The following is a 15,985-nucleotide window of genomic DNA, read 5'->3' as shown; positions in this document are numbered from 1 at the left end:
CCACCACCAACCTACAGGAGATCTCAGAGATCATCTAACTCGTAAACACACTATTCACGAGGTAAACCCTTAGTGCCATTGCAAGAGGCTCATCCAAACAGTACTTGCCGACTGTCGGTGCACCAAGGCGCCGAAGCCATCATTGTTCGGAAGACTTTCTCAACTATCTCCTGAGCCAAGACATCCCCACCGAAGACGCCATCGTCAGAAGAGGCGATCCATTAGTGACTTGGAGCTTCCAACAACCACAATCAACATGACGGGGAAGGGTAAATTTGGATATTTGGATTCATCAGATCCTGAATATACCCCGGGATTCAGATGGCCCCTTATTGAAAATATAGGTGTACACCAACGCACTCACCTTCAAACAGGAGCGACTATCCTATTTGATTATGCCCGTTTGTCACCTATCTACGATAACAATGACGAGGTGTGCTTAGCAGCAGCAACATCTCAGACCTCAAGCTCAGCCTATGGTAAGCACGCAAAGGTGCACATGACGGAATCCTCTGATGACTTGGCCAAAAAGGTTGAAGAATAGCAGGCAACCATCAGCTCTCTAAAGGAGATGATGGGGAAACTTCTCAGCGAGAAGAAGAAAAAGAGGAATTCGTGAAATCGACGAAGACCCTCGAGGAACAGAGAGCGAGAGCCGACTCCCCCTTACACAACTGAAGAAGAAGATAATCACGATCCACATTCGGATGAGTTCTAGAGAAACATGAATGAGCTGGGGGTGGTTTGATCGTATCCAGTTGAATGGGACACGGTCACCTACTCGGCAAAGTTCAAACCAATGAGCCTGGTCCAGTTTGATGGTAAGGGCTGTCTGTCACAACACATCTACTATTTCCTATCTCAAACGAGATTCCTCACGGGAAACGACGCTATTCTCACCCGACTGTTCATTGGTGCCCTGAAAGGGGTGGCCTTTGAATGGTTTCGTAAGCTAAAACCAGGCTCCATCATGACATGGGCCGATGTAGAAAGGCTTTTCTTAGCCCGTTTCTTTGACGATGATATGAAAGTATAGATGACTACCATGCTCGCCGACAAACAAAAGAAGACGGATTCAGTCAATGATTTCGTCAAGAGATTCAGGAATCAGTCACTTTAGTGTCGGGACCAAGTCTCCTTGAGTACCCTAGTTGAGATGTGCTGCAATAACCTCTCAATCGACATTCTGTCCAGAATCAGCATGGTGGAAACCTGGACCTGGAAGAAACTTGTTCACTAAGATGAGCAAGTCGAGAACATGATCAAAAGATTAGAAGACGAAGAACCTCAGCCCAAGAGCAGAGCTTCGGAACCAAACACCTCTAGGAACCCTCGGTCAAGAGGGAAGGAGATCATGGCTGTTGATTCCACTCCAACCCCCAAACCGGCACAGAGGCAAAAGCCAAGGCCCTTCGAGCAATGCTTGCAAAGGCAGTACGACTTCACAGAAGACTAGGTGGTGGCTACCTTCAACACTCTGCTCAAGAGCAATAAGATCAAGCTACCAGAAGTCATAAAACCTGAAGACGTGAACAAAACCGATGATCCGGGCTACTGTGTGTACCACATATTTGTCGGTCACCATACCTACAAATGCTATATCCTTAAGGATAAGTTGCTAGCTCTTTACGACACAGGAGTCCTAAAGAAGGAGTAAGTGTAGAAAGCAGTGACCACAAATATGGTCACCCTTCAATTTGGAACGGGTCTCCCTGAGGTTCATACACCAGCAGGAGTCGTGCCCATCCCTAAGGTGGAACTAAAGATTATCAATGACAACCTTACAATCAACAAGGAAAAGTTTGGTACCACAGACCTTACCGTCAAGACAGGTGATGTGGGTTCATCCTGATCTCCTCGACGATGACCAATGGACTTCTAACAAGTCCAAGGGCAAATCTAAGCCTTGTAATGTCATTTCGATAATTCTAGACGATAACAAAGTAGAAGTAGCGACCCTCACCGCCTTAATGAGGAGGCAGATGCATTGATCACCCGAACAGGGAAGAACTTTTACCAAGAACTACCCTCCGACAACAGAGTCCGGTAAGGCTGCCAATGGGACAACCATCGACAGTTCAGTCAAGTCCTGACAGGCCGAGCTCGAGTAGTCAACCCTTTCGGTTTGACCTACTCACCCAGCTGAAGAATATTCCAGCCAGGATCATCCTGTGCGAGCTCCAACGGTTGTCTAGGACGTCCCGTGAAGCCCTACGAGAGGCGATGACTGATTCAGAAGCTTTTGCCACACATTTCTTGCCTACTCCCGAAGAAAAGGTAGAAATGGGATGTCAGTAATGGTGCCAGGCATCTAAATAGCAGATCCCCTGCATCACTTTCACTCCGGAGGATATGCTCATCAAAACCACATCTCACGACCGACCATTGTACTTCACAGGATATGTCGGCTCCTCTCGGATAGACAGGATTCAAGTCGATCCGGGGTCTGCACTAAGCATTGTCCCCCTAAAGCTCATCAAGCACTTGGGGGTGCCTCAAAAGTGGTTGTCTTCAACAAACGCCACCATCTTTGGCTTTAACGCCACCGGAACCTGGCCGCTTAGGAAGATTCACCTCAAATACCGATTGGGTGACATGAAAACTAAGGTGACCTGCTATATCATCGACGCAGAATCCTCATACAACCCTAAAGGGGTTAAAAACTATTTCACCGACTCTCTGCTCTACCAGGACTCTGAACTGGGAAACAAGCTACCGATCGAGGAAGGGGGCAGCAACAATGAGGCCGATAGTGAGTCCGAGTGCAATGAGGGTCTTATCCTAAATAACATTGAACCTATTGTAATCAGCTACGAAGGCCTTACTATAACCGACGCTGACAAGGTGGACGGACTTACCCTGAATGAGGAACCTCATCTTGCTTACTTGTTGTCTGGTGCAGAATCTGTTGATGATGAGTTCAGCAACTTGATCTTAGGATTGTACTCCAGTTCTTCTTTACACTTTCCTGTGCACTCGACGTTTGTCATGAACAAGCAAATGATCGAGTCCTCACAAGCAGCCTTTGTCGTACCCACCCGGAATGTTTCTCAGCAAGAGATTATCTTTGAAAGGATAGACCAACCCGCACACACAACGTGGGACGAGTCAGACGAAGACGAACCTGCTCCTTAATTCTCATGTTACAGCCCCATCGCAAAATACATGATGGAGTAGATGGGTTATGACTTCATCCCCTAAGAAGGTTCGAAGTACGACAAAGTCCATAAAACGCCCCTTCGACCCACCTATGTCTCCAAAGGGAAGCCTGACAATTAATATGGAAAAACTCAAAGAGGGCTAGGTTACTCCTCCTCTTCCTTGGAGTTGTACTGTAATTTCAGCAAAATATCCGACGATGCTCGCTCAGATGATCAATCGTCGGCGTCCTTGACTTGGGATTCAGATGTCAGCATCGGGGCTCTGTTTAAAGAATTTACGATCAACATGGTTACAGTCGATACCACTAAAATTCAAGAGGACAAATAAATTTCGCTTTATGATAAAGCATAGGATCGCCACGTAGTGCCCAGTAGAGTGGTCGCTTCGAACAACGTGAACCGCCCATAGGGAACAAAGTACTCCAAGTAAATATTGGAGACGAGACAAGTCCGAAACCCATATTTATCAGTGATAGCTTACCTTCCCAGGAGAAAGAAGACCTCATATTCCTTATACGGGAATATATCGATGTCTTCGCATGGAATTATGAGGACATGCCCTTCCTTGACCCTCGGATCGTCATACATCGTCTCTACATCGGTTCAGACGCCAAACCCATCAAACAGCAACAAAGATGGTTTCATCCACAAATCATGGAGGCAATTGAATCTAAAGTGAAGAAGTTGATCGAATCAGGCTTCATCAGAGAGGAGTAACACCCTGATTGGGTGGCTAACATTGTTCTGGTCCTGAAGAAGAACAGAAAAATTCATATTTGCATTGGCTACTTCAGAGACCTCAACCTTGCATGTCCCAAGGATGAATTCCCTTTACCCATCACGGATGTCATCATCAACAACACATGTGGTTTCGAGAGGATGTCCTTTTTGGACGGATTCTCAGGGTATAATCAGATCAAGATGCACCATGAGGACGAGACACAGACTTTGTTCAGAACTCAAATGGGAGTGTACTGTCACACAGTCATGTCTTTTAGGCTCAAGAACGCCGGTGCAACCTATCAACGCACCATGAGCATCATCTTTCGAGATCATCTACAAAACACAGTTGAATGCTACGTGGATGACCTGGTCGTGAAGAGTCGTGACAAAGACAATCACCTTCAAGACTTGAGTGTCATGTTCGACCTCATGCACTCCCATCAACTAAAGATGGACCCAACAAAGTCATTCTTAGGCATGATGAGGGGTAAGTTCCTCGGATTCGTCATCATGACAAAGAGGATTCACATTGATCCCGATAAAGTGTGAGCTATCCAAGAACTCTAACCTCCCAGAAGTCTCAGGGAATTAAGAGGACTACAAGGACGTTTGGCCTATATCCGAAGGTTCATCACAAATCTTTTGGGCAAGTGCCAACCCTTCTCCAAGGTTATGAAGAAAAGTGCTTCCTTCATATGGAACGAGCCTTGCCAACAAGCTTTCAAAGAAATCAAAAATTATCTCTCGAATCCACCAGTCCTGGCGGCCCCGGTCTCAGACAAACCCTTCCTGATCTATGTGTGAGCAATAGAACATTCTCTCGGCGTCCTCTTAACACAGAATGGTGATGTCGGCCACGAGCAAGGCATCTACTACCTGAGTAGGACACTGCATGAAGCCAAACAACGATACCCCTTGGTCGAAAAGGAATATTTGGCCCTAGTATTCGTCATTCAGAAAATACGACACTACTTGGTGGGTCAAACCATTCATGTCATCTCCCGGATGAACCCCATTCGAGTCTTCATAATACAGCTCGGGTCCTTGAACTGGTGCCTAGCGCAATGGACACTCCTACTGTCTTAATACGACATCCAATTTATACCATAGAAGTCTGTCAAAGGACAAGCAATCTGTGATCTCATGACTAGTCACCCGCTCGAGTCAAAGACTGGCCTTTTCGAGGACATGCCAGATGAAACCCACTAGGTCAATGCAACCTCACAAGAGGAAGCCTGGTGACTGTACTTTGATAGCACATATCTCATGGGCACAAGAGGATCTATCATCGTAGGTGTGGGGGTGGTCTTGGTTTCTCCGCAAAACTATGTATTACCCCGAGCTTTCTCACTAACTGAGCCATATACCAATAATGTGGCTGAGTACAATGCACTGCTCATCGGACTCGAATTCCCTAAGGAGCTGGGGGTGAAGCACCTCGAAGCCTATGGTAAGTGTCAGCTCATCGTCAGACAGATGACGGGGAAATATGAAGTCAGAAATAATGACTTAATTCCATGTCACCAAGCGGTCGTCAAGCTAGACGAATCATTCAACAACTTCCACATCAAGCATGTGCTCCGTTCCAAGAACACGCATGTAGACGCATTGGCGTCATTGGCAGCTAACCTAGCCCAACCATTGGGGATAAGCCAACAAGTCACTGTCGTAAGCTGGCAACTCTACCAACCGAAGTATGCTCTGGACGTGAATGCAACTCGCCAGGCGGTAGGCCAACTTGAACTGAGAGATTGGCTCTTCTCGATCATTAACTACGTCTTGTACGGTAACCTACCTGAAGACGTTAAGGACCGAGACTCTATTCGCAGACGCACCCCGGGGTTCTACTACGACACAACCACGAATGCGCTATATCGAAAGTCGTACGACGGTATGCTGCTTCGATGTTGTAGATACGACAAAAGCACAGGAAGCCCTATGGGAAGACCATGAAGGTACATGCGGAGCTCACCAACCCGTTTGTAGGCTATCTAAAAATTACTGCAAATAGCTGATCCTCATCAAACACCGATGATGGAAGCTATAATTTGACGGCTTTCAGAAGATTATAATTTAAAGATTTTCACGTAGATCGATAAAGGTTACAATCTGACGATCTTCACAATAACTGATGAAAGCTCTAATCAACAGCCTTCACAATCAACACTGGGAGTTACAATCTGATGACTCTCACATATCAAAAAGCTAAAGCAAAGATTATAAAATGATGATCTTTGCAATGCTCTGACAGAAAGAGACTACAAATCGACAGTCTCTTCAAACCAAGACGCGAAAGTCCTCCCCGCGTACCAGCATCAAGACGCACCGCGTTCACAGCCGCTGACGCAGTACAAACGCAGCTCAGACCCAGCTACCAAACACAGCTCTTAAATGCTAACAACGCAGCTTCCAGACGCTACAAACATAGCTTCCAGATGCTACAAATGAGCTTCCAGACGCTGCGTCCGAGCTTCTAGGCACTGCGTTTGAACGCAGAATTCACGCCAGAATACGGATTTTGCATTTGACTCGTTCAAACACAAGCTGAACGGTTTCAAAACGGTTTTCCACGATATGAGAGGATCACAACTCTACTCAGGAATGATTTAAGGGGTGGTTACATCCAATTAGCCCTACAAAGGAGCGATGTTTGGGGCGGGTACACCCCCTAATTGCCTTTAAATAGCTGAAAAATCAGCTTAGTTGGGATCTTTGGATCTTTGAATATTTTCGGATCTAGAGATCAGCAAAGATCTTGAAGCTTTCTTCAGCAACGGAGAATCTTGGAGGCGAGATCCGGAGTTGGACATTTCAGCAACAGAAAAGCTTGGATACTTGGCTATTAACTGATTACTCAGTTGAAATAACTCTTTTCATAGAGTTTGACACTCGTTCTGAGTTACGAAACTCATTAAGAGTTCCTTCAATCATTCTAGTGAATTGAGACGTACGGATCATCAACAGTGAGCAAATTCGACGCGAGCATTCGAAGGAGGTACTCCATCATTACCGTGAAGAACGCAGAATTAAACAAAGGGGAGGATTCAGATCAATTCTCTTCTCTTTTATAATAAGGAAATCAAAATTATAATTAAGATTAAGAGAGTTGTAATCATTCTTTTTCTAAGCTTGTAGGTTATCTAAAAATCACAACAGATAGCTGATCCCCCATCAAACATCGATGATGGAAGTTATAATCTGACGACTTCTAGAAGGCTATAATTTGAAGAATTTTACGTAGATCGATGAAGGTTACAATCTGATAACCTTCACAACAACCGATGAAAGCTCTAGTTCAACAGCATTCATAATTAATATCGGGAGTTACAATCTGACAACTCTCATATTTTTAAGGAGCCAAGATGAAGATTACAAGATGACGGTCTTTGCAATGCTTCAGCAAAAGAGACCATAAATTGATGGTCTTTTCACATCAAAAGGCAGAGGTCATCCCTGCGTTTTACCATCAAAACGCAGAGGTCATCCCTTTGTTATAACATCAAAACGTAGAGGTCATACCCATGTTCCAAAGTCAAAACACAAAGATCATGCCCAGCATTCTAGTTAAAAACACAAAGGCCATTCCCAGCATTCAAGTCCAGACGCAGAGTTTGTGGACTCAAAACGCAGAGTTTATACAGAGCCCAACTCTGCGTCCCAGGTCCAAAATGCAGAGTTCATCTCTCTGTCTCAACTCTACGTTTCAGATTTACAACGCAACGCGACCTGTGCGTTCAGCTACCAAAATAGGCCTAACTCTGTGTTTTAAGTCTAAAATGCAGAGTTCGGGCCCTGAACGTTATTTTTCAGCATTTGACTTGTTCAAAGCACGAGCTGAACGGTTTCAAAACCGTTTTCCCCATGATTTGGGGAGCAGTTTAAGAGGACGGTTACACCCCATTCAGCTCTACTTAGGAGCGAATTAAAGGGGCGGTTACACCCCTTTATCCCCTATAAATAGGAGTAAACTCAATTGAGTTCAGATCCTTTGGATCTTGGAGTATCTTGGAGATCTAGAGATCGGCTCCTTCGGATCATCTTCAAGCTTTCTGCAACAGATCATCTTCGAGCTTCCTACAGTAACAAAGTTCTTGGAGCATTCCCTTGGCTTACAAACCGATTTCGGTTAAACCAACTCTTTCATAGAGTTTCAAACTCATTAAGAGTTATCAACTCATCAAGAGTTAATTTCAAACTTGCTTTGCAAGTTCTCCAAAGCGTTGAATCGTGAGGAGAAGACCACGTTCCAATGACACAAGACGTTCAGATCATCAACGTAGAGCAAACTCGACGCAAGCATTCGAGGGAGGCACTCCATCGCTACCATGAAGAACCCAGAATTAAACAAAGGGGAGAATTCAGATTAATTTTCCTCTTTTTTGTAATCAAAAATCCAAATTGTAATTAAGATTGAGAGAATACAAATCTAATATAATTCTTTCAATTTTTTCTTTTTACGACAAATTTTCCACCAAACAAAGCCGTTAGAGAGAATAAAATCAAACATGATTCTTTCATCTTCCTCTTACTACAAATTTTCCGCCAAACAATGTTGCACTTGCAACAGGGATGACAACTGAAGAAAGTCATCAACGACGTCTCGTAGAGTTGGAGGTATTAGATGAAAACCGGCTTGAAGCTCAGCAGCACATTGAGTTCTATCAAGCCCGAATTTCCAAGACTTTTGACAAGAAAGTCAAACACAGATCCTTCAAAGAAGGAGAGCTAGTCCTCGTAGTTCGATGACCCATGATTCTCAACTCTAAGAAGAAAGGTAAATTTTAACCCAAATGGGAAGATCCATTTATAATAGAAATAGTCTATTCAAATGGAGCTTATCGTCTCGTCAAACCGAACGGTGATAAGATTCTGATGCCTATCAATGAAAAATTCCTAAAGAAGTACTACCCTTAGTCTTCTTTCGATCTTCTTTACTCCAACACGTATACGATTATAAACTGTTGTTTGATGGAAAATTTGTAATAAGAAAAATAATAAAAGAATCATATTTGATTTATTCTCTCTAACTACTTTGAAAAAGAATGATTACAACCCTCTCAATCTCGATTATAATTGGATTTCCTGATTACAAAAGAGAGGAGAATAATCTGGATTCTCCCCTTTGTTTAATTTTGGGTTCTTCACGGTGGCGATAGAGTGCCTCCCTCGAATGCTTGCATCGAGTTCGCTCTCCGTTGACGATCCGAACGTCTTGATTCACTAGAACGGTATTTCCTCCTCACGATTTGACATTATGGAGAACTTGCAAAGCAAGTTAAAACTCTGGACGAGTTGATAATTCAGATCGAGTTTAAACTCTTGAAAAAGAGTTAATTTAATCGAAAATCGGTTTGACAAGCCAAGTATGAAAGCTCCACGATAATCTGCTCGAGAGACTTCTTCTTTGCTGTCGAAAGAGAAGATGAATTAGAGATACCCTTTGTTGCCCTCTAGATCTGAAAAGCTAACCAAAACCAAGAGCCAAATCCCCCCCGCTCCAACCCTTGAACTGAATTGATTTTCAGTTATTTATAGAGGAATAAGGGGTGTAACTACCTCTTAAATCACTCCTAAGTGGGGTGTAACCGCCCCCAAATCGTGGAAAACTGTTTTAGAACCGTTCAGCTTAAGTTGAATGAGTCAAACAACGCCCAGTTTGGTGTTTAGGACCCTAACTCCGTGTTTTAGACTGGAGACGCGGAGTTGGGTACCCGCTGGGTTTTGAAAAACGCGAGAGCCACCCGTGTTTTGGAGTCTGAAGGTTGGAAATGCGGGGGTCGCCTGCGTTTTGTTTGCTGAAGGTTGGAAACACGGGGGTCGCCTACGTTTTGAGAACTAAAACACGAAGGTGAATTCTGTGTTTTAGAAGGAGCTAATGATTTATAACTTCTTCTGTAGAGCGTTGCAAAGACCATCATCTTATAATCTTCATCTTGACTCCTTGAAAATATGAGAGTCGTCAGATTGTAACTCCTGATGTTGATTGTGAAGGCTGTTGATTAGAGCTTTCATCAGTTGTTGTGAAGGTCGTCAGATTGTAACCTTTATCGATCTACGTGAAAGTCTTAAAATTGTAACCTTCTGGAAGCCGTCAAATTGTAACTTCCATCATCGGTATTTGATAGGGATCAGCTATCTGTTATGATTTTTAGATAGCCTACAGAACCCCCTCCAAAGTTTTGAAAGTTTGCGGTTGACTGGGATGAATTTTCGAAATACTTTGGATCTCAACTCAGATCTTGAAGTTGTTGATTCCTTGTCATAAGGGAGTCGTTCTCTGCACTCGCTTGAAAGACATCTTGGTTGAAGGGATTTGTCACGCAGGACCTGTGTGAAGGTATGCATCATAATCCTACTTCTGGAATGCGGGGGTAGACCCCTGTGTTTTGAACTTGAGACGCGGGTCTCACCCTTGCATTTTGAATTTGGAACACGGGTGTGACCTCGGCATTTTGGTGTTTGTAACGCGGGTCTAACCTTGGCGTTTCGACTTGAGACGCAGAGGTGGCTCTTATGCATTTTTTTGACTAAGTCTTTGAGACTTGTCTTTAGCTCATTTGTTTCAAGTCTCGGCTCACATCCATTAAGCTGATGAGCCTGTAAACATACATAGGATTTTTAGCAAACGCTCAGCCATCAACAGATTTGATAAGCATTTACCGACTACCGTTTGAGTTGGGCTAGCATGTGAATTGTTTGAATCCGTTTCACGTGTAATATTATGCTAAGAGAATGAACCCTCTTAGACTTGATGCTATGATTTTAAATACATAAATTTTGTCATTTTCACGAGAAAAGACTAACCGGCAATGCGTGTTAGGCGTAGACTTATCTCTAATTAGAGATCGAGATAAAGTCCCCCATGCGTGTAAGGCATGGATTTTAGCATTATTAATAATGACCTGTCATGATGTTGAATACGTGAGCTTTGCTATTTTTACGAGAATATGCTACCCGGCAACATGTGTTAGATACAGACTTATCTCTAATTAGAGATCGAGATAAAGTCCCCATGCATAAAAGGCATGGATTTTGGTGCTACGATGTTGAATAGGTAAACTTCGCCATTATTACGGGAATGAACCACCCGACAACAGGTTTTAGATGCAGACTTATCTCTATTTAGGGATCGAGATAAACTCTCCTATGCGTGTAAGGCATGGATTTTGGCGTTATTAATAACGACCTGCCATGATGTTGAATACGTGGGTTTTTGTCCTTCTTACGGTCAAAGACTAACCGGCAACGCGTATTAGACGTTGACTTATCCCTACTTAGGATTCAGGATAAAATTCCACGTACATGCAAGGTATGGATTCAGAGATATTAATTTAATGATAATCACTGGCTACGATATTGAATACGTAGACTTTGTCACTGTTTCTTCATGTGTTACTTGAAACATTGAAAGAAAGTTAGAAGCACCAGAGGTGTAGCATTAACTTGGCCTAAATTTTTACTTAGAGTGAAACTCAGAAATTTTCTTTATTATCACTAGGATAATTCCAGAAAATCTTTAATCTACTGGGAATTTTATGATGAAAACTTGTTATTCTTGTTGAAAAGGATTAACAAGTTCATTGGAGAGGGTTTGACTGTTAGAGGTGTGATGTTAACCTAATAATATTTTATGGGCCTATCGTTCTATTGAAGAGAGTCGATAAATTGATTTAGTCGTCAGAGGTGTGATATTAACTTGATGGGTATGTGGACCTATCGCTCTATTGAGGAGAGTCGATAAGTTAATTTTATCAGAGGTGTGATATTAACGTGGTAAGATTGAATATTACGATCAGGGCAATTTTGAAGACCTATCGCTCTATTGGGGAGAGTCGATAAGTAGATTTTATCAGAGGTGTGATAATAACGTGACAAGAAGAATATTGCGATCGGGGCAATTTTGAGTACCTATCGCTCTATTGACGTGAGTCGATAAGTTAATTGTCAGAGGTTTGGTGTTAACATGACAGGAATTTGTTGCGATCAGAGCAACTTTGTGGACTTATCATCCTATTGAAGATGACTGATAAGTGGGTTGTCAAAGGTATGATATTAACGTGACAAGAGAATGTGTACTTGTGACTTGCACAAGATTTTGGGAATTAGCGTCTCACTGGGGAAACTTGCTAGGTGAGTTTATCACCGGAAGCAATAAATTTTAATACTTGTGATTTGAATAAGATTTTGAAGGCTTAGTGTCTTGTTGGGGAAGATTACAATTTGAGTAATTTTGAGGACTTATCATCCTATTGTCAAGGATTGATAAGTTGATTGTCAGAGGTGTATTGTTAACATGACAAATTAGGAGTGATGCAAGCTGCATTCATACTCTGTAGGGTGATGATCATCAGAAGTATAATGCTAACTCGATGATGTGAAAGATTTATTACTCTTAATCCAATAGATTCCAAGTAACCAACCCCCAGTCTTGATTAAGACTTAGCAGGAGAAGAAAAAGAGGGGTAGACATGGCACATTGCCTAGTGGGGCACTATCCATAAAATCGGAATAGAGGCACATTACCTGGTAGGCCATTATCTAATGAGTTTGACTATCATAGGTAACTGTTAACGTGATAGTTTTGTGGATTTGCCATCCTATTAAAGAAGACTGGTAAGTTGATGGACTATCAGAGATAACTGTTAACGTGATAGTTTTGTGGATCCGTCATCCTATTGAAAAGGACTGGCAGATTGAATTTGGAGAAAATAGACTATCAGAGATGATCAATAATATGATAATTTTGATGGACCCTCCATCCTATTGAAGAGGATTGGTGGGAAAATTTGGGGGAAAAGGACTATCAGAGGTGTTTATTAACGTGATAGTTTTAACGGATTTCATGGTTGACAGAGGTATTCTATTGAATCATGACAACTCAGAGAATTTATTACTCATACTCCAATGAACAACAAATAAACTAACCCCCAGTCTTGAACAAGTGCAGGGGAAAAAGGATAGACATGGCACATCGCCTAGTGGGCCACTATCTAACGAGTTTGACTACCAGAGGTAATTATTAACGTGATAGTTATGGGACATGCCATCCTACTGAAGAGGATTAGCTTCAGTGGCCGTGGTATCTTTACCTTCTGACTGAGAAAATTGGGCTTGGTCCGATTGTTCAGGTTATCCTGCCTACTTTGTTCTTCAGCCTTGACCCTGACAATAATTTTTTGAGCATGTTCGCCTTGAGAAATTAGTTATCTCCAGGAATAGCATTCTACAACCCTCATTTGTGCTAGAAGGTCGGTCTGCAAGTTGTGTCGACAGGTCTCCACTAAGGTAGACTGTGTCATACTTGACGAATATCGGAGAGCCATGCTTCAGAACCTCTTGACAAAGGTTTTGACGGACTCCCTCTTCTTCTGCTTAGTGGCGAGAAGGGTATGGATTGAGACTTCTATATCCTCCTCAAAGAATTTTGACAGGAAGAGTCTTTCTAGATCCACCCATTTTTGGATACATCACGCAGGCAGTTTTCTGAACTATTCAAACTCCCTTGAGGGTGCCAATGAACAATCGAGCCAGTATGGTATCGTTTGATATCACATTCCTAGTCTGTGACTTGAAATGATAGATATGCTGGTTCGGTGATCCCGTGCCGTCAAAAGTTTGTAGCGTCGGGACCTTAAATTTTGAAGGATAAGGGGTTGCATCCCATTCGGCAGGATAGGGCCTGACAACTCCCTCGTCTTGGAGCTCACTTCTGTTAGCAATGTCATTGAGGCGGGCTTCCAATTCTTCCATTTTAGCCGATTGAGGATTCTGCACATTCTTGGCTTCTTTCTCTTCTTCAGATGAAGAGGCTATGTGATAAGCTTCTTGATCAGAGGTCTCGTTCACTTTTTGTTTCGCCTTTGATGTGTGCAATCCTCCTTTCCAGGAGGATTCTTGCCAAGGTTACGACTCAGCTTTTGGAAATTGGCTCTATTGGCAATGATCTGAGCCATCATATCCCAAATTTGATTGATGGTTTCCTGCTGTGCTTGGAGCATGGCATCCTGCTTAGCAACCCTCTTTGCAAGGTCTTCAGAATTTTCTGCCATGTAGGCGAAGCTCTCATGTTCAACGAAAGAACTTGATGGTTGAGACTCCGTAATGGCTGAGTGTTCATCATTGGAATTAGTTCCTCTGACTAACCTCCGATAGTTAACAGGGGGAATGGCTCCCGTTTGAGTCCGAGTGTGTTGATAAATTCCATCGGACCTATTCAGGGGGTATTTCACGCCAGGAGACTGATCTTTCTCTGACTCGTCGGAGCTAGGGACTGATGATCTCCCTCTACCGATCATGTTAGAAGTGACTCCAAGGTATTCATCCTCCGAAGTCTTCCTCTTGTGAGAACATCGTCGGTTATGGAGCAAACCAACGTTCGTTGGTCGGTTGAACATCGACAAATTGACTGCGCATGAGCAACACTGACATCCCAAGAGGACTGTAGAAATCAGTCGTTCACATTGGAATGAACGATAGAATTGTTGTATCGGTCTTTCTCTCAATATGGACTCTCTCAAATCTATTGCAAAGATTCAAGGAGAATTACTCATTGATCGTGAGGTTTGAATTGGAACTCTCAGTTCATGATTAGACAGGACTGGCTCTTGGTGAACATGAATCTGGTCGGGATGCCTTGAATCTATGAACTTCTTATATCCGCCCCTCAATCTAGTCACGCTACGCAGAGTATTCGGGGGTCTCGCATTCCTGAGCTCCAGGTTTTGTATTGGATTTCATCACCCGAACGCATGCCTGAGCTCCAGGTTTTGCTGGTAAAACGCAGTCCTGACGTCTGCGTTTTACTGATAAAACGTAGTATTGAAATCTGTATTTTGATTCTGAAACGCACTCCTGAGAGTTGCGTTCAATTTGTGAAACACACTCCTGAGAGTTGTGTTTTGGTTCAGGGATGCACTCCTGAGAGTTGCGTTCAGCCAGATCAACGCAGCTTTGAGGTCTGCGTTTTGATGTTGGAACGCGCCTCTAAAGGCTGCGTTTTGATTGCACAACGCGTCACCGAGGGCTGCATTTGGCATAAGTTGGCCCACTCCTTTGGAGGAAGGGTTGTTCGAGCAATCTTAGCGAAAGGAGAGGGCTTCCTTCGGCATAGGAGTAACAATTGGAGCTTTAGTCTCCTTGAAGACTTTACGGATCTTGCGCATAGCCTTGGAGCTAAGGGATCCGAAGGAGAGTAACTCCTCATACTTAGCTTGATTGAACTCGATGATCAGAGTTTCAACGGTCGTTCTAACGAGCTTGACATTGGATTGCGCCACCACTTCTTCGTCAGAGAAGCTTGTCCCCAGCGGAGTCGCCATCTTTTGTTTGGTAAAAATTTGTAATAAGAAAAATAATGAAAGAATTATATTTGATTTATTCTCTCTAACTGCTTAGAAAAATAATGATTACAATCCTCTTAATCTCGATTACAATTGGATTTCCTGATTATAAAAGAGAGAAGAATGATCTGGATTCTCCCCTTTGTTTAATTCTGGGCTCTTCACAGTGGTGATGGAGTACCTCCCTCGAATGCTTGCATCGAGTTCACTCTCCGTTGACGATCTGAACGTCTTGATTCACTGGAACGATATTTCCTCCTCATGATTTGATGTTGTGGAGAACTTGCAAAGCAAGTTAAAACTCTGGACGAGTTGATAACTCAGATCGAGTTTAAACTCTTGAAAAAGAGTTAATTTAACCGAAAATCGGTTTGACAAGCCAAGTGTGAAAGCTCCACGATGATCTGCTCGAGAGACTTCTTCTTTGCTGCCGAAAGAGAAGATGAATTAGAGATGCCCTTTGCTGCCCTCTAGATCTGAAAAGCCAACCAAAACCGAGAGCCAAATCCCCCCCGCTCCAACCCTTGAACTGAATTGATTTTTAGTTATTTATAGAGGATTAAGGGGTGTAACTACCCCTTAAATCGCTCATAAGTAGGGTGTAACCGCCCCCAAATCGTGGGAAATGGTTTTAGAACCGTTCAGCTTAAGTTGAATGAGTCAAACAACGCCCAGTTTGGTGTTCAGGACCCTAACTCTGCATTTTAGACTGGAGATATGTAGTTGGGTACCCGCTGGGTCTTGAAAAATGTGAGGGCCGCC

The sequence above is a fragment of the Asparagus officinalis genome, chromosome 4 (assembly GCF_001876935.1).
Source record: "Asparagus officinalis chromosome 4, Aspof.V1, whole genome shotgun sequence".
NCBI lineage: Eukaryota > Viridiplantae > Streptophyta > Magnoliopsida > Asparagales > Asparagaceae > Asparagus > Asparagus officinalis.
Note: the sequence above shows the minus strand (reverse complement) of the source record.